The sequence below is a fragment of the Delphinus delphis genome, chromosome 5 (genome assembly GCF_949987515.2).
Source record: "Delphinus delphis chromosome 5, mDelDel1.2, whole genome shotgun sequence".
Taxonomy (NCBI): domain Eukaryota; kingdom Metazoa; phylum Chordata; class Mammalia; order Artiodactyla; family Delphinidae; genus Delphinus; species Delphinus delphis.
Genome location: NC_082687.1, coordinates 50,085,940 through 50,105,434, shown reverse-complemented (window position 1 = coordinate 50,105,434; position 19,495 = coordinate 50,085,940). Strand labels below are relative to the sequence as shown.

Below are 19,495 nucleotides of genomic sequence, written 5' to 3'. Positions count from 1 at the left end.
CTCTTAGAGGAAAACATAGGCAGAACACTCTGACATAAATCACAGCAATCTTTCTGGACCCACCTCCTCAAGTAATGACAATAAAAAGAAAAATTTAAAAATGGGACCTAATAAAACTTAAAAGCTTTTTTGCCAGCAAAGGAAACCATAAACAAAATGGAAAGACAAGCCACAGAATGGGAGAAAATATTTGCAAACAAAGTGACCAACAGGGTTAATCTCCAAAATATACAAAGAGCTCAAGCAGCTCAATGTCAAAAAAAACAACCCAATAGAAAAATGGTTAGAAGATCTAAATAGACATTTCCTCAAAGAAGACATACAGATGACCAAAATCACATGAAAAAAATCACATGAAAAGATGCTCAACATTGCTAATTATTAGAGAAATGCAAACCCAGACTACAATGAGGTATCACCTCACACTGGTCAGAATGGCCATCATCAAAGAAGGTATGGAGAAATGGAAAAACTCCTACATTGCTGATAGGAATGTACATTGGTACAGCCACTATGGAGAACAGTATGGAGGTTCCTTTAAAAACTCAAAATAGAGCTACCATGTGAACCAGCAATCCCACTCCTGGGCATACATCTGGAGAAAACCATCATTTGAAGAAATACATGCACCCCAATATTCACTGCAGCACTGTTTACAATAGCCAAGACATGCAAGCAACCTAAGTGTCCACTGACAGAAGAATTGGTAAAGAAGATGTGGTATGTATATGCAATGGAATATTACTCAGCTATAAAAAGAATGAAATCATGTCATTTGCAGCACATGGATGGAACTAAAGATTATCATACTAAGTGAAGTAAGTCAGAGAAAGACAAATATCATATGATATTGCTTATATGTGGAATCTGAAAAAAATACAAATTAACTCATACAAAACAGACACAGACTCATAGACATAGAAAACAAACTTATGGGGGGACCTTGAAGATGGCGGAAGAGTAAGACGCGGAGATCACCTTCCTCCCCACAGATACACCAGAAATACATCTACACGTGGAACAACTCCTACAGAACACCTACTGAAGGCTGGCAGAAGACCTCAGACCTCCCAAAAGGCAAGAAACTCCCCATGTACCTGGGTAGGGCAAAAGAAAAAAAAAGAAAAAACAGAGACAAAAGAATAGGGATGGGACCTGCACCAGTGGGAGGGAGCTGTGAAGGAGGAAAAGTTTCCACACACTAGGAAGACCCTTCGCGGGCGGAGACTGCGGGAGGCGGAGCGGGGAGCTTCGAAGCCGGGGAGGAGTGCACAGCAACGGGTGCGGAGGGCAAAGCAGGGAGATTCCCGCACAGAGGATCCTTGCCGACGGCACTCACCAGCCTGAGAGGCTTGTCTGCTCACCCGCCGGGGCGGACGGGGCTGCGAGCTGAGGCTCGGGTTCGGTTTCGGACGGAGCACAGGGACAGGACTGGGGTTGGCGGCTTGAACGTAGCCTGAAGGGGTTAGTGCACCACGGCTAGCCGGGAGGGAGTCCGGGGAAAAGTCTGCACCTGCCGAAGAGGCAAGAGACTTTTTCTTCCCTCTTTGTTTCCTGGTGTGCGAGGAGAGGGGTTTAAGAACGCTGCTTAAAGGAACTCCAGAGACGGGCGCGAGCCGCGGCTAAAAGCGTGGACCCCAGAGACGGGCGGGAGACGCTAAGGCTGCTGCTGCCGCACCAAGGGGCCTGTGTGCGAGCACAGGTCACTCTCCACACCCCTCTTCCGCGGAGCCTGTGCAGCCCGCCACTGCCAGGGTCCCGGGATCCAGGGACAACTTCCCTGGGAGAACGCATGGCGGGCCTCAGGCTGGTGCAAAGTCATGCAGGCCTTTGCTGCCGCAGGCCCGCCCCGCACTCCGTGCCCCTCCCTCCCCGCCGGCCTGAGTGCGCCAGAGCCCCCAGTCAGCGGCTCCTTTAACCCCGTCCTGTCTGAGCAAAAAACAGACGCCCTCCAGCGACCTACACGCAGAGGCGGAGGCCAAATCCAAAGCTGAGCTGCTGTGAGCTGTGAGAACAAAGAAGAGAAAGGGAAATCTCTCCCAGCAGCCTCAGAAGCAGCGGATTAAAGCTCCACAATCAACTTGATGTGCCCTGCATCTGCAGAATACCTGAATAGACAACCAATCATCCCAAATTAAGGAAGTGGACTTTAGGAGCAAGATCTATGATTTTTTTCCCTTCTCCTCTTTTTGTGAATGTGTATGTGTATGCTTCTGTGTGAAATTTTGTCTGTATATTCTTGCTTCCACCATTTGTCCTAGGGTTCTATCTGTCCATGGTTTTTAAAAAATTTTTTTTCTTAATTTTAATAACGTTATTATACTTTACCTTCGTTCTTTCTTTCTTTCCTTCCTTCCTTCCCTACTTTAGACAACGAATCATCCCAAATTGAGGAGGTGGTCTCTGACAGCAAGATTTATCATTTTTCCCCTTTTACCTCTTTTAGTGAGGGTGTATGTGTATGCTTCTGTGTAAGATTTTGTCTGTATAGCTTTGCTTCCAACATTTGTCCTAAGGTTCTATCCGTTCCTTTTTTTTTCTAAATAAGAATTTTTTAATTCAATAACTTCATTATACTTTATTTTATTTTTACTGTATCTTCTTTCTTTCTTTTTTCCTTCTTTCCCTCCTTTCTCCTTCCCTCCTTTCTTCCCTTCTTGCCTTCTTTGCTTCTTTCTTTCTTCCTTCCTTCCTTCCCTCCTTTCCTTCTTTCTTTCCTCATACTTCTACTAATTCCCTCTACTTTTTCTCCCTTTTATTCTGATCCGTGTGGATGAAAGGCTCTTGGTGCTCCAGCCAGGAGTCAGGGCTCTGCCTCTGAGGTAGGAGAGCCAACTTCAGGACACTGGTCAACGAGAGACCTCCCAGCTCCACATAATATCGAATGGCGAAAATCTCCCAGAGACCTCCATCTTAACACCAGCACCCAGCTTCACTCAACGACCAGCAAGCCACAGTGCTGGACAACCTATGCCAAACAACTAGCAAAACAGGAACACAACCCCACCCATTAGCAGAGAGGCTGTCTAAAATCATAATGAGTCCACAGACACCCCAAAACACACCACCAGATGTGGACCTGCCAACCAGAGAGACAAGATCCAGCCTCATCCACCAGAACACAGGCACTAGTCCCCTCCACCAGGAAGCCTACACAACCCACTGAACCAACCTTAGCCACTGGGGACAGACACCAAAAACAACGGGAACTACGAACCTGCAGCCTGCAAAAAGGAGACCCCAAAACAGTAAGATAAGCAAAATGAGGAGACAGAAAAACACACCGCAGACGAAGGAGCAAGATAAAAACCCACCAGACCTAACAAATGAAGAGGAAATAGGCAGTCTACCTGAAAAAGAATTCAGAATAATGATAGTAAGGATGATCCGAAATCTTGGAAATAGAATAGACAAAATGCAAGAAACAGTTAACAAGGACCTAGAAGAAATGAAGATGAAACAAGCAACGATGAACAACACAATAAATGAAATTAGAAGTACTCTAGATGGGATCAATAGCAGAATAACTGAGGCAGAAGAACGGATAAGCGACCTGGAAGATAAAATAGTGGAAATAACTACTGCAGAGCAGAATAAAGAAAAAAGAATGAAAAGAACTGAGGACAGTCTCAGGAACCTCTGGGACAACATTAAACGCACCAACATTCAAATTATAGGGGTTCCTATAATTCGAAGAAGAAGAGAAAAAGAAAATTTGAAGAGATTATAGTTGAAAACTTCCCTAATATGGGAAAGGAAATAGTTAATCAAGTCCAGGAAGCACAGAGAGTCCCATACAGGATAAATCCAAGGAGAAATATGCCAAGACACATATTAATCGAACTGTCAAAAATTAAATACAAAGAAAACATATTAAAAGCAGCAAGAGAAAAACAACAAATAACACACAAGGGAATCCCCATAAGGTTAACAGCTGATCTTTCAGCAGAAACTCTGCAAGCCAGAAGGGAGTGGCAGGACATATTTAAAGTGATGAAGGAGAAAAACCTACAACCAAGATTACTCTACCCAGCAAGGATCTCATTCAGATTTGATGGAGAAATTAAAACCTTTACAGACAAGCAAAAGCTGAGAGAGTTCAGCACCACCAAACCAGCTTTTCAACAAATGCTAAAGGAATTTCTCTAGACAAGAAACACAAAAGAAGGAAAAGACCTACAATAACGAACCCAAAGCAATTTAGAAAATGGGAATAGGAACATACATATCAATAATTACCTTAAATGTAAATGGATTAAATGCTCCCACCAAAAGACACAGATTGGCTGAATGGATACAAAAACAAGACCCATATATATGCTGTCTACAAGAGATCCACTTCAGACCTAGAGACACATACAGACTGAAAGTGAGGGGATGGAAAAAGATATTCCATGCAAATGGAAACCAAAAGAAAGCTGGAGTAGCAATTCTCATATCAGACAAAATAGAGTTTAAAATAAAGACTATTACAAGAGACAAAGAAGGACACTACATAATGATCAAGGGATTGATCCAAGAAGATATAACAGTTGTAAATATTTATGCACCCAACATAGGAGCACCTCAATACATAAGGCACATACTAACAGCCATAAAAGGGAAAACGACAGTAACACCTTCACAGTAGGGGACTTTAACACCCCTTTCACCAATGGACAGATCATCCAAAATGAAAATAAATAAGGAAACACAAGCTTTAAATGATACATTAAACAAGATGGACTTAATTGATATAGGACATTCCATCCAAAAACAACAGAATACACATTTATCTCAAGTGTTCATGGAACATTCTCCAGGATAGATCACATCTTGGGTCACAAATCAAGCCTTGGTAAATTTAAGAAAATTGAAATTGTATCAAGTATCTTTTCTGACCACAACGCCATGAGACTAGATATCAATTACAGGAAAAGATCTGTAAAAAATACGAACACATGGAGACTAAACCATACACTACTTAATAACAAAGTGATCACTAAAGAAATCAAAGAGGAAATCAAAAAATACCTGGAAACAAATAGACAATGGAGACACAACGACCCAAAACCTATGGGATGTGGCAAAAGCAGTTCTAAGAGGAAAGTAAAGATCAATAAAACTAAAAGCTGATTCTTTGAGAAGATAAACAAAATTGATAAACCATTAGCCAGACTCATCAAGAAAATAAGGGAGAAGACTCAAATCAACAGAATTAGAAATGAAAAAGGAGAGGTAACAACTGACACTGCAGAAATACAAAAGATCATGAGAGATTACTACAAGCAACTCTATGCCAATAAAATGGACAACCTGGAAGAAATGGACAAATTCTTAGAAATGCACAACCTGCCAAGACTGAATCAGGAAGAAACAGAAAATATGAACAGACCAATCACAAGCACTGAAATTGAGACTGAGATTCAAAATCTTCCAACAAACAAAAGCCCAGGACCAGATGGCTTCACACGCGAATTCTATCAAACATTTAGAGAAGAGCTAACACCTATCCTTCTCAAAGTCTTCCAAAATATAGCAGAGGGAGGAACACTCCCAAACTCATTCTACAAGGCCACCATCACCCTGATACCAAAACCAGACAAGGATGTCACAAAGAAAGAAAACTACAGGCCAATATCACTGATGAACATAGATGCAAAAATCCTCAACAAAATACTAGCAAACAGAATCCAACAGCACAATAAAACGATCATACACCATGATCAAGTGGGGTTTATTCCAGGAATGCAAGGATTCTTCAATATACGCAAATCAATCAATGTGATACACCATATTAACAAATTGAAAGAGAAAAACAATATGGTCATCTCAATAGATGCAGAGAAAGCTTTCCACAAAATTCAACACCCATTTATGATAAAAATCCTGCAGAAAGTAGCCATAGAGGGAACTTTCCTCAACATAATAAAGGCCATATATGAAAAACCCACAGCCAACATCGTTCTCAATGGTGAAAAACTGAAAGCATTTCCACTAAGATCAGGAACAAGACAAGGTTGCCCACTCTCATCACTCTTATTCAACATAGTTTTGGAAGTTTTAGCCACAGCAATCAGAAAAGAAAAGGAAATAAAAGGAATCCAAATCGGAAAAGAAGAAGTAAAGCTGTCACTGTTTGCAGATGACATGATACTATACATAGAGAATCCTAAAGATGCTACCAGAAAACTACTAGAGCTAATCAGTGAATTTGGTAAAGTAGCAGGATACAAAATTAATGCACAGAAATCTCTGGCATTCCTATACACTAATGATGAAAAAGCTGAAAGTGAAATCAAGAAAACACTCCCATTTACCATTGCAACAAAAAGAATAAAATACCTAGGAATAAACCTACCTACGGAGACAAAAGACCTGTAATGCAGAAAATTGTAAGACACTGATGAAAGAAATTAAAGATGATACAAATAGATGGAGAGATATACCATGTTCCTGGATTGGAAGAATCAACATTGTGAAAATGACTCTACTACCCAAAGCAATCTCTAGATTCAATGCAATCCCTATCAAACTACCACTGGCATTTTTCACAGAACTAGAACAAAAAATTTCACAATTTGTCTGGAAACACAAAAGACCCCGAATAGCCAAAGCATTCTTGAGAATGAAAAACGGAGCTGGAGGAATCAGGCTCCCTGACTTCAGACTATACTACAAAGCCACAGTAATCAAGACAGTAAGGTACTGGCACAAAAACAGAACATAAATCAATGGAACAGGATAGAAAGCCCAGAGATAAACCCACACACATATGGTCACCTTATCTTTGTTAAAGGAGGCAGGAACGTACAGTGGAGAAAGGACAGCCTCTTTAATAAGTGGTGCTGGGAAAACTGGACAGGCACATGTAAAAGTATGAGATTAGATCATTCCCTAACACCATACACAAAACTAAGCTCAAAATGGATTAAAGACCTAAATGTAAGGCTAGAAACTATCAAACTCTTAGAGGAAAACATAGGCAGAACACTCTATATCATAAATCACAGCAAGATCCTTTTTGACCCACTTCCTAGAAAAATGGTAATAAAAACAAAAATAAATATATGGGACCTAATGAAACTTAAAAGCTTTTGCACAGCAAAGGAAACCATAAACAAGACCAAAAGACAACCCTCAGAATGGGAGAAAATATTTGCAAATGAAGCAACTGACAAAGGATTAATGTCCAAAACTTACAAGCAGCTCATGCAGCTCAATAACAAAAAAACAAACAACCCAATCCAAAAATGGGCAGAAGACCTAAACAGACATTTCTCCAAAGAAGGTATACAGACTGCCAACAAACACATGAAAGAATGCTCAACATCATTAATCATTAGAGAAATGCAAATCAAAACTACAATGAGATATCATCTCACACCAGTCAGAGTGGCCATCATCAAAAAATCTAGAAACAATGAATGCTGTAGAGGGTGTGGAGAAAAGGGAACACTCTTGTACTTCTGGTGGGGATGTGAATTGGTACCGCCACTATGGAGAACAGTATGGAGGTTCCTCAAAAAACTACAAATAGAACTACCATATGACCCAGCAATCCCACTACTGGGCATATACCCTCAGAAAAGCATAATTCAAAAAGATTCATGTACCAAAATGTTCACTGCAGCTCTATTTACCATAGCCAGGAGATGGAAATAAGCTAAATGTCCATCGTCGGATGAATGGGTAAAGAAGATGTGGCACATATATACAATGGAATATTACTGAGCCATAAAAAGAAATGAAATTGAGCTATTTGTAATGAGGTGGTTGGACCTAGAGTCTGTCATACAGAGTGAAGTAATTCAGAAAGAGAAAGACAAATACTGTATGCTAACACATATATATGGAATTTAACAAAAAAAATGTCATGAAGAACCTAGGGGTAAGACAGGAATAAAGACACAGACCTACTAGAGAACGGACTTGAGGATATGGGGTGGGGGAAGGGTGAGCTGTGACAGGGCAAGAGAGAGGCATGGACATATATACACTACGAAACGTAAGGTAGAGAGCTAGTAGGAAGCAGCCGCATAGCACAGGGAGATCAGCTCGGTGCTTTGTGACCGCCTGGAGGGGTGGGATGGCGGGGTGGGAGGGAGGGAGACGCAAGAGGGAAGAGATATGGGAACATATGTATATGTATAACTGATTCACTTTGTTATAAAGCAGAAACTAACACACCATTGTAAAGCAATTATACCCCAATAAAGATGTTAAAAAAAAATCGCTGGTGATGATTGTGTAGTGGGCCAATACACCGTTTGTGAGCTTAACTCCTCTAGGTTTTACCCCAGAGTCGTTTCAGTCCTCTTACGAGTCTTGGTTTCTCCTCTCAGTAGCCTAAAACTTGGGTGCTTGGATCACAGAGTGGCCAGCTCTTATATGTGTTAACTGGCAGATCAAGTTTTAATTAAAATGAGTGGATTTACATATAAGAATGGCTGCACTGTATGAGGACTTGCCTTCACCACTCCCGCAAATTTGTCAGTTGCCTGAGAAAGTCATTGCCAGCTGGGAGGAGACGTCACTTCTTTGAAGCTGAAAGCTCTCATGAGGTATATTGACTTTTACTTTAACAAACTCTATTCAAGTAGTCAATTCAAGGAAAAACAATAGGCCAGTCTTCCTCCTAATCACCCAGTCTAACCTTACTCAGTCTTTCAACTGAGCACAGTCTTCCCAGTGTTTCAACTGAGGATAACCCACTCAGTGTCCAAAATGAGCAAAAATCTTCCCCTTGTTTTTCAACTGAGGATAACCCAGGTACCTCTTCTTGAAACCAAGTTTCAAGGATGACCTACTCTTCCAGAGAGGAGTTTAACACCACTGAATAAAACTTAGGATCATCAGCCAGTACCAGGAGATTTGAGAACCGAGAGAGAGACACCCAAATTCATCGGGACTCTCCAAGGTGGCAGACGGGCCCAGAGGCTTCTTCTGGTACCAGGCTATGGATCCTCACAGAGTTCAGGTGAAGGAGAGAAGTCTGCTCTGGCTCCCTTTATTGGTCACCAAAACTGTCAACTGAAAAAAACTGCACAACGTAAAAGATGAGAATTATGTTTTATTTGGCAGACTTGCTGAGGTCTTAAGCCAGGGAGACAGGCTCTCAGATAGCTCTGAGGGACTGTTCTGAAGAGGGAAGAGATGAACCAGGATATCTAAGATTTTTTGCAGCAAAAACCAGGTATTCAGAATATCAGAAGTTTACTGTTAATTATAGAAAAAACAAGCATCTCAAGTTAATGAATTTAGCACTTTTCTATATATGGAAGAGTCTGGGCTCACTGACATGCAATTTAACTATCTAGGACCAGTATCCTGCTTTTTTCCATCCTGAATCTCCTGAGTGTGCACAGTCAGGGGTGGCTGCAGTGGCTGATGGCTGCAACATCTTTTGCATAGTGGTATGGCAGGTGACTTTCTTTGTCCACAGTATGTATGATCTTTTACAAAGTACGATTATTTTAAGAAATTCAAACTAGTTACAAAAGATTACAATTTAGAAAATTAAAACCCCCTTACTTCCATCCCTCAGAGAAAATCATTAATAAATGTTTTGTTGAATATATAACTGCACATATGTATATATTTTAATCTACAAATACAAAAAAAATCACTGTATACAGCTGTACATCATTTTACACATAATGTACCACATTATTCCAGTGAAATTTAATAAATTAAAGAGCTAGAAGCTTTAGAGAACAGAGATGAATAATACAATAACTGACATGAAAAATACACTAAAAGGAATCAGTAGCAGAATAAATGAGACAGAAGAATAAATAAGTGAGGTGGAAGACAGAGTAGTGGAAATCACTGCTGCAGAACAGAATAAAGGAAGAAGAATGAAAAGAAATGAGGACAGTCAAAAAGTTGCCTGGGACAACATTAAACACACCAACATTTACATTATAGGGGTTCCAGAAGGAGAAGAGAGAAAGGGCTTGAGAAAATATTTCAAGAGATAATAGACAAAAACTTCCCTAACATAAGAAAGGAAACACTCAAGTCCAGGAAGTGTGGAGTCCCATACAGGATAAACCCAAGGAGGAACACACAGAGAAACATATTAATGAAACTGACAAATTTAAGACACAGAGAAAATACTGAAATCAACAAGGGAAAAGCAACAAATAACATACAAGGGAATCCCCATAAGGTTATCAACTGATTTTTCAGCAGAAATTCTGCAGGCCAGAAGGGAATGGCATGATATATTTAAAATGATGAAAGGGAAAAACCTAAGCCAAGAATACCCAGCAAGGCTCTCATTCATCTTTGACAAACAAATGAAAAGCTTTTCAGACAAGCAAAAGCTAAGAGAATTCAGCACCACCAAACCAACTTTACAACAAATGCTAAAGGAACTTCTCTAGACAGAAATGAAAAGGCCACAACTAGAAATGAGAAAATTACAAATGGGAAAGCTCACTGGTAAAGGCAAACATACAGTAAATGTAGGAAATCATCCACACACAAACATGATATCAAAACCAGCAAACATGAGAAGAGGAGGTTACAAATGCAGGATATTGGAAATGAATTTAAAGTTAAAAGACCAGCAACTTAAAACAATCTTGTATATATATAGACTGCTATATCAAAACCTCTTGGTAACTGCAAACCAAAAATCTACAATAGACACACACACACAAAGGAAAAAGGAGTCCAAATAGAACACTAGAGTTAGTTATCAAATCACAAGAGAAGAGAACAAAAGATGAAGGGAAGACAAAAGACTTACAAAAACAAATCCCAAACAATTAACAAGATGGCATTATGAACATACATATCAATAATTACCTTAACTGTAAATGGATTAAATTCTCCAACCAAAAGACACAGACTGGCTAAATGGATACAAAATAAAGATCCATATATATGCTGTCTACAAGAGTCCCACTTCAGACCTAGGGACATGTACAGATTGAAAGTGAGGGGATGGAAAAAGATATTCCATGCAAATGGAAATCAGAAGAAGGCTGGAGTAGCAATACTCATATCAGACAAAATAGGGTTTAAAATAAAGTCTGTTACAAGGGACAGAGAAGGACACTACCTAATGATTAAGGGATCAATTCAAGAAGATATAACAATTGTAAATATATATGTACCCAACATAGGAGCACCTGAATATATAAGGCAAATGCTAACAGTCATAAAAGAAGAAATCGACAGTAACACAATAATAGTGGGGGACTTTAACACCCCACTTTCATGAATGGACAGATCATCCAGACAGAAGATCAATAAGGAAACATGGCCTTAAATGATACATTAGACTAGATGGACTTAATTGACATTATAGAGCGTTCCATCTGAAAGCAGCAGAATACACATTCTTCTCAAGTGCACAAAGAACATTCTCCAGGAGAGATCATATGCTGGGCCACAAAGCAAGCCTTGTTAAATTAAGAAAATTGAAATCATGTCAAGCATCTTCTCTGACCACAATGTTATGAGATTAGAAGTCAGCTACAAGAAAAAAACAAAACACTGTAAAAAAACACAAACATATGGAGGCTAAACAATATGTTGCTAAACAACCAATGGATCACTGAAGAAACCAAAAAATACCTAGAGACAAATAAAAATAAAAACACAATGATCCAAAACCTATGGGACACAGCAAAAGCAGTTCTAATAGGGAAGTTTAAAGCAATATAATCTTACCTCAGGAAAGAAAATCTCAAACAACCTAACATTATGCCTAAAGCAACTAGAGAAAGAAGAACAAACAAAACCCAAAGTTAGTAGAAGAAATGAAATCATAAACATCAGAGCAGAAATAGATGAAATAGAGATGAAGAAAACAATAGAAAAGATCAATGAAAGTAAAACCTGGTTCTTTGAATAGATAAGCCACACTGATAAACCTTTAGCCAGACTCATCAAGCAAAAACAGGGAAAGAGCTCAAATCAGTAAGATTAGAAATGAAAAAGGAGAAGTTACAGCAGACACCACAGAAATACAAAGGATCATAAGAGACTACTACAAGCAACTATATGCCATTAAAGTGGACAACCTACAGAAAGTGGATAAATTCTTAGTAAAGTACAATCTTCCAAGACTGAACCAGGAAGAAATAGTAACGATGAACAGACCTATCACAAGTACTGAAATTGAAACTGTGTTTAAAAACTCCTAACAAAGTCCAGGATCAGATGGCTTCACAGGAAAATTCTATTAAACATGTAGAGAAGAGTGAACACCGATCCTTCTGAAACTATTCCAAAAAATTGGAGAGAAAGGAATCCTCCCAAACTCATTCTATGAGGCCACCATTACTCTGATACCAAAAGTAGATAAATATAATGCAAAAAAAGAAAATAACTAATGAACATAGATGCAAAAATCCTGAACAAAATACCAGAAAACCGAATCCAACAATACATTAACAGGATCATACACCATGATCAAGTGGGATTTATACAACGGTTGCAAGGATTTTTCAGTATCTGCAAATCAATGTGTGATACACCACATTAACACATTGAAGAATAAAAACCATATCATCGTTTCAATAGATGCATAAAATTCATCACCAATTTATGATAAAAACTCTCTAGAACATGGGCATAGAGGGAACCTACCTCAACATAATAAAGGCCATATATGACAAACCCACAGCTAACATCGTACTCAATGGTGAAAAGCTGAAAGCATTTCCTCTAAGATCAGGAACGAGACAAGGATGTCCACTCGCACCACTCTTATTCAACATAGTTTTGGAATTCCTAGCCACAGCAATCAGAGAAAAAAAAGAAATAAAAGGAATCCAAATTGGAAAAGAAAAAGTAAAATGGTCACTGTTTGCAGTTGACATGATACTATACATAGAAAATCCTAACGATGTTACCAGAAAGCTACTAGAGCTCAACAATGAATTTGGTAAAGTGGCAGGATACAAAAATAACACAGAGAAATCTCATTTTTATACACTAACAACAAAAGATCACAAGGAGAAATTAATTAAGGAAACAACCCCATTTACCATTGCATCAAAAAGAATAAAATACCTAGGAATAAACCTACCTAAGCAGGAAAAAGACCTGTACTCTGAAAACTATAAAATGCTGATGAAAGAAATTGAAGATGACGCAAACAGATGGAAAGATATACCATGTTCTTGGATTGGAAGAATCAATATTGTCAAAATGACTATGCTATCCAAGGAAATGTACAGATTCAATGCAATCCCTATTTAATTACCAATGGCATTTTTCACAGAACTAGAACAAAAAATTTTAAAATTTGTATGGAAACACAAAAGACCCTGAATAGCCAAAGCAATCCTGAGAAAGGAAAATGGAGCTGAAGGAATCAGACTCCCTGACTTCAGACTATTCTACAAAGCTACAGTAATCAAAACAGTATGGTACTGACATAAAAACAGACACATAGATCAATGGAACAGAATAGAGCTCAGAAATGAATCTACACTTATATGGTCAATTAATCTATGACAAAGGAGGCAAGAATATACAATGGAGAAAACACTCTCTTCTATAAGTGGTGCTGGGAAAAGTGGACAGCTACATGTAAAAGGATGAAACTAGAACATTCTCTAACACCACACACAAAAATAAACTCAAAATGGATTAAAGACCTAAATGTAAGGCCAGATACTATAAAACTCTTAGAGGAAAACATAGGTAGAACACTCTGACATAAATCACAGCAATATCTTTCTGGACCCACCTCCTCGAGTAATGAAAATAAAAACAAAAATAAAAAAATGGAACCTAATAAAACTTATAAGCTTTTGCCCAGCAAAGGAAACCATAAACAAAATGAAAAGACAAGCCACAGAATGGGAGAAAATATTTGCAAACGAAGTGACAAAGGATTAATCTACAAAATATACAAACAGCTCAAGCAGCTCAATGTCAAAAAAACAAACAACCCAATAAAAAATGGGCCGGAAAAAAAAAAAAAAAAATGGGCCGAAGATCTAAATAGACATTTCCTTAAAGAAGACATACAGATGGCCAAAATCACATGAAAAGATGCTCAACATTGCTAATTATTAGAGAAATGCAAACCCAGACTACAATGAGGTATCACCTCACACTGGTCAGAATGGCCATCATCAAAAAATCTGCAAACAATAAATGCTGGAGAGGGTGTCCAGAAAAGGGAACCCTCCTACTGGTAGGAATGTACATTGGTACAACCACTATGGAGAACAGTATGGAGGTTCCTTTAAAAACTCAAAAGAGAGCCACCATATGAACCAGCATTCCCACTCCTGGGCATACATCTGGAGAAAACCATAATTCAAAGAAATACATGCACCCCAATGTTCACTGCAGCACTATTTACAATAGCCAAGACATGCAAGCAACCTAAGTGTCCACTGACAGAAGAATTGGTAAAGAAGATGTGGTATGTATATGCAATGGAATATTACTCAGCCATAAAAAGAATGAAATAATGCCATTTGCAGCAACATGATGGGCCTAGAGATTATCATACTAAGTGAAGTGAGACAGAGAAAGACAAGTAACATATGATATCACTTTTATGTGGAATATAAAAAATGATACAAATGAACTTATTTACAAAACAGACACAGACTCACAGACAGAGAAAACAAACTTATGGTTACCAAAGGGGAAAGGTGGGGGGAAGGATAAATTAGGAGTTTGGAATTAACATATACACACTACTATATATAAAATAACCAACAAGGACCTACTGTATAACACAGGGAACTCTATTAAATATTCTGTAATAATCTATTTGGGAAAAGAATCTGAAAAAGAATCGATATATGTATAACTGAATCATTCTGCCATACTCCTGAAATGAACACAACATTGTAACTCAACTATACTGTAATATAAAATAAAAATTTATTTATGCTCTAATATAAAATAAAGATTAAATTTAAAAAGATTAAAATTTTAATATGTAATTAAGACTACTAAAGATAAGGGGAAGCTTTATAGAAATACATTTTGTTAAGTGGAAAGAATGATTTTATCCTAGAGCTGTTTACTTCTGGATGGGAAAATAAGGGACAAACTAATATCAATACAGAACGTTGTGGAAGGTTTGTAAAAAGTGAAACCTGTAAAAGAATTTTGTACATGGCCAGGCTTGAATTATATAGATTAAATTTAACTAGGTAAATGGATTTTTTAAAAATTAAAAGTAGGCTGGTGCAGGACTGGATGTGGTTCTTCTCTCTGTTAAGAGAAGAAAGTATTCTTGAAATACTGCTTGTGACAATAGATTGTGTGAGTTTCTTTGCCTTTAAGTGATCAATATCTGTTTTTGAAATCTTCTGTCACTTTGGTTAAGTAAGTGTTTCACAGTGACCTATGATCCTATTTGACTAAATGTTTTGAAGCTTTTTTGATATTTTTGACAAACTTCCCAAATGCCACATTCTAACTTAAGTTCTTTTGACCTGCAGCTAACTCTGGGGTGTTTCAAAGAAATCCCTAGAGATCTCAGAGAGGCGATGAGGCTTATTTGGTACGTAAAATTACTTGAGAAACATTGTCAAGTGATTGAAGATGAATCTTAGGTTATATTGTATGGGTAAATTTCATTAATATATATTCCAAAGTTTATGTGGAATTCCTAAAAATCTGGTATGCGCTGGTATAAATGTCACTCGTAATTCCAGGTATTCTTAAAATGTTGTATGTCACAGAAATATCAAGTTTCTTGTCAATTGCATTTTTTGAAATTTAATTTTTTTATACAGTAGGTTCTTATTAGTTATCTATTTTATACATATTTGTGTATATATGTCAATCCCAGTCTCCTAATTCATCCCACCACCACCTCCCCACCCCACCCCCGTCAGTTGCATTGTAATCAGATTTTTAACCATACAATTCTAAGTCTTGTCATTTATAGATAATCATTGTTTTATTCTGATGTTTTTATGAAATGCAGGTCTTCAAGAAGATTCATAAAAAGGACTTTTTGGCAAATTAAGTTTCTGATAACTTTTAGATCATACCACTGAACTGGGTAAGAAAGTACAGAACTCCAATGAAAAGCCTGATGACCACATTCAGATTAACAAGAATTAATTACACTGGACTGAATGAACTGATAAATATGACTTTATGACTTTAAAAGCCAGTACATATATTAAAAATTTTTGTTTTCCAGAAAAACCTTTCCTCTTATGCTATGACCTACAACAAGTTGATAAAGTGTACCTTTGTGAACAAAGATGAAATATTTATCTTTTTCTCTCTATCTGATCCTTCCAGAATTTGGCTTCTCTAGCTGGCTCCGCTGTGGACTTAATGGCTTATTGCAACCAGATTACAACTATTTATATTAGTGATTGTTGTAATTTGTTCTCTTTGTTTTCAAGTTATTTATGCTTTGTGTCTCTCTCTGCTGTACCATGACCTTACTAATGTTACTAGCTATATTACTTATCCTATTTTATAAGACTGTCTCTTGCATTAATCAATGTGTAACCAGTCCTCTGACAAAATTAATGACGGCTAAAATCTTGAAGCAGTTGATCATATATATATAACTCTACATAGAATAATTAGTGCAACTCTAGATATGGGAAGAAGCAACAAGGGAAAATATTTCCTGGATCATAATATACTAGTATGACAGGTGATCCAGAGAATTTTAGATTGTCAACAGGGCCTCATCCAAAAATTAACACTTTTAGTGACCTATCAACAGAATGTTCGCCTGATCTAGGAGTGAGTCTTCTTTTCACCGTGGGACAAAATTGGTCATGAAATCCCTCCTAAACATTGGTTAAATTTATGACCAAGAGGAGGCACAGTGGAGAAAGAAAGTCACTAGCCATATCAGTAAACAAAGGATGTTGCAGCCCTCAAGCCATAGCCCCTGCAGCCACCCCTGACTGTGCACCCTGAGGAGATTCAGGATGGAAAAAAGCAGGATACTGGCCCTAGATAGTTAAGAGGTATATCAATGAGCCCAGACTCTTGCATCTTCCCATACATAGAAAAGTGCTAAATTCATTAACTTGAGATGCTTGGTTTTTCTGTAATTAACAGTAATCTTTTGATGTCCTGAGTACCTGGATTTTTGCTGCAAATAGTCCTAATACATCCTGGCTCCGCCCTTCCCTCTTCAGAACAGTCCCTCAGAGCTGAGAGCCTGTCTCCTGGGCTGTAGTCCTCAGCAAGTCTGCCAAATAAAATATAATTCTCAACTTTTAGATTGTGCAGTTCTCTTTTTTTTCAGTTTACAATATTAAGTTTCAAACATGGGATACCATGCATTTTTATATGTTCTACATTTTTACTTTTAAATATTATTTCAGTAGGTTCTAAAAACAAATTGGAATGTTAAGAGAATAATTTTCAGTCTTCCAGTGGCTATGTTATAATAGATTTTCTTAAAATTAATTTTCACACATAATTGCCTCTGTCATTTCAAAACAATATTTTAAAGATGAAAAATAAATGCCAAAACAAAGATGTTGTCTTTGAGTAAGCACTATAGTTAAAAGAAAACATCTTTTTTTTAAGAAAAGATGTATTATTGGCAATATAACACTTTGAGGGTATATATTTAGTTCCTCACTATTACCTAAAATGAGGAAATAAATAAAAGGAATCTATGCACAGATAAGCTAGAAAACATGCATACATAGAGAAGTCACTCATCATGCCAATGTTAGAAAGAAAAACTGCCCCTGACAGCCAGTAGCTGGCCTGGTACTCATAGCTAGGTCTTGGTATTCTTTTGTTGGACATGCACCATTTCCCAGACAGCTGACATCAGACATGGCAAAAACAAGATTATTGTGTAATCATGTCTAAAAACAGACAAAAACATAACTATTGTACAAACCACAAGAAAGATCAAATATTCCCATATTCCAGTGAATGAGTGACTGCTGCTTCTTTATTAAAGTCTTTAGCTTCATTTCATTCTTCCTACCTTCTATACAAGGTTTATTAAGATATCAATCATAGAATTTTTCTCCACTTCCTGACAGCATCCAAGCCAGAGCAAAATCCTGCTTTTATAAACCTAACACAAAGCCCAGATCCTAAAATAAGTCTTTCTCACACCCTCTTACTAAGCTGCCCCAGGGTTTGCCATGGGTGGGTCCTCCCTCACAGCAACAGCAATAAAATTGAGATTTGTTTCCCTGGTGGTGTTTGGCTGGAGGGCGCTGACAAATGTCACTGGTTCTTTGAATGGGCAAATTTGTCTCATTATTGTAATTATATTCAATTCTTTCTGCAAAACGTTTTTTCTGTGACTTATCTGAGTACATGGATTTACAGTCTCTCCAATATCTAAACTGCCTAATTTCTGTTGTATAAGTCAATATTTTTTAAAAATGAACCTCTACTTCAATGCTATAACAATATGCTTTAAGTCCACTATCTTTACCCTTTGCCATATTATTTTAAATTATTTCAATTTCTTTAATTTGTATACAAATTATGTACACAAATTTCAGTTTCTACACTTCCCTTTCGTATTTCAGGATATAACAATAAACAGAATATTACAGAAAAGAGTAAAACATCTAAATTTATGGAGGGTAACTTTGAGCTTTGGGCTCCTATTCTATATGGTTGGGCTCCTATTCTACATGGTTGACTGTTTTTCCTGTAGCACTGTGATTTTTTAATACATTCCTTCAGCTGCTTAGTCTATAAACATACGAGTTAGCCTTAGTTCCTTTCTTTCTCTTACTACTGATCACTTTCTTCTTCCACTTCCCTCTCCCCTGGGCTGCACTACAGCCCAATTCCAATTTAACAGTAAATCCTTTACAGTATATGATGACCTGATAATTTATCTTCATCTCCACGTGCACTACCCCAGGTCAAATAACGTCCCTCTCTAACCTGCACTCTCACAAAGTGCCTCCTAATTTATTTTTCTGTTTCCAGAATTTCTGCTTCCCCAATGCACATTTTCTACCCAGTAGCTGGGATGAACTTTTATTTATTTATTTATTTTTGGCCATGATGTACGGCTTGTGGGATCTTAGTTTCCTGACCAGGGATTGAATTTGGGCCCCGGCAGTGGAAGCTCGGAGCCCTAACCACTGCACTGCCAGGGAATTCCCTGGGATGAACTTTTAAAAACATAAATCATATCATGTCACTTCCCTTCTTAAAACTTTCCAATGGTCTTTCAGTAAAATTTAAATTCAAACTCCTTATACTGGTTTACATGGTCTGGCCTTGTCTGTCTCCTCTCATTTCCTAATCTTTTCATTTTGTCACTACTGGCTCCTCTTCAGAGCCCTGTTAATATGTCTCCTCTTCAAAACAACTCTTTCCTACCCCTTACCTAAAAGTCTGTCTCTTCCTAATCACTTTCAAATCCCTTATGCTATTGTTTTCATAGCTTCTGTCACTAACTGATATTACACCATTTATTTCTTTACTTGACTAGTTCATCTTCCCAACCCATCAAATCTGAGGATAATGGAAAGAAACACTAAAAGACAAAAATCCTAGGCACAGAGGTGACCAGAGTTATAAATGCTAAAACTAT

The 19,495-nt window shown here is 37.8% G+C and overlaps 1 long non-coding RNA gene across 1 annotated transcript in view; it reads left to right on the top strand.

Annotated features, from left to right (window-relative positions):
* LOC138414083 (uncharacterized) overlaps positions 1–16,214 on the top strand; it is a 154,323-nt gene extending 138,109 nt beyond the window's left edge. The window contains exons 4-5 of the long non-coding RNA XR_011246481.1: positions 15,420–15,481; positions 15,911–16,214. This is a non-coding gene — a long non-coding RNA (uncharacterized lncRNA). The remainder of the gene's footprint in view (positions 1–15,419; positions 15,482–15,910) is intronic.
* Positions 16,215–19,495: the final 3,281 nt, after the last annotated feature.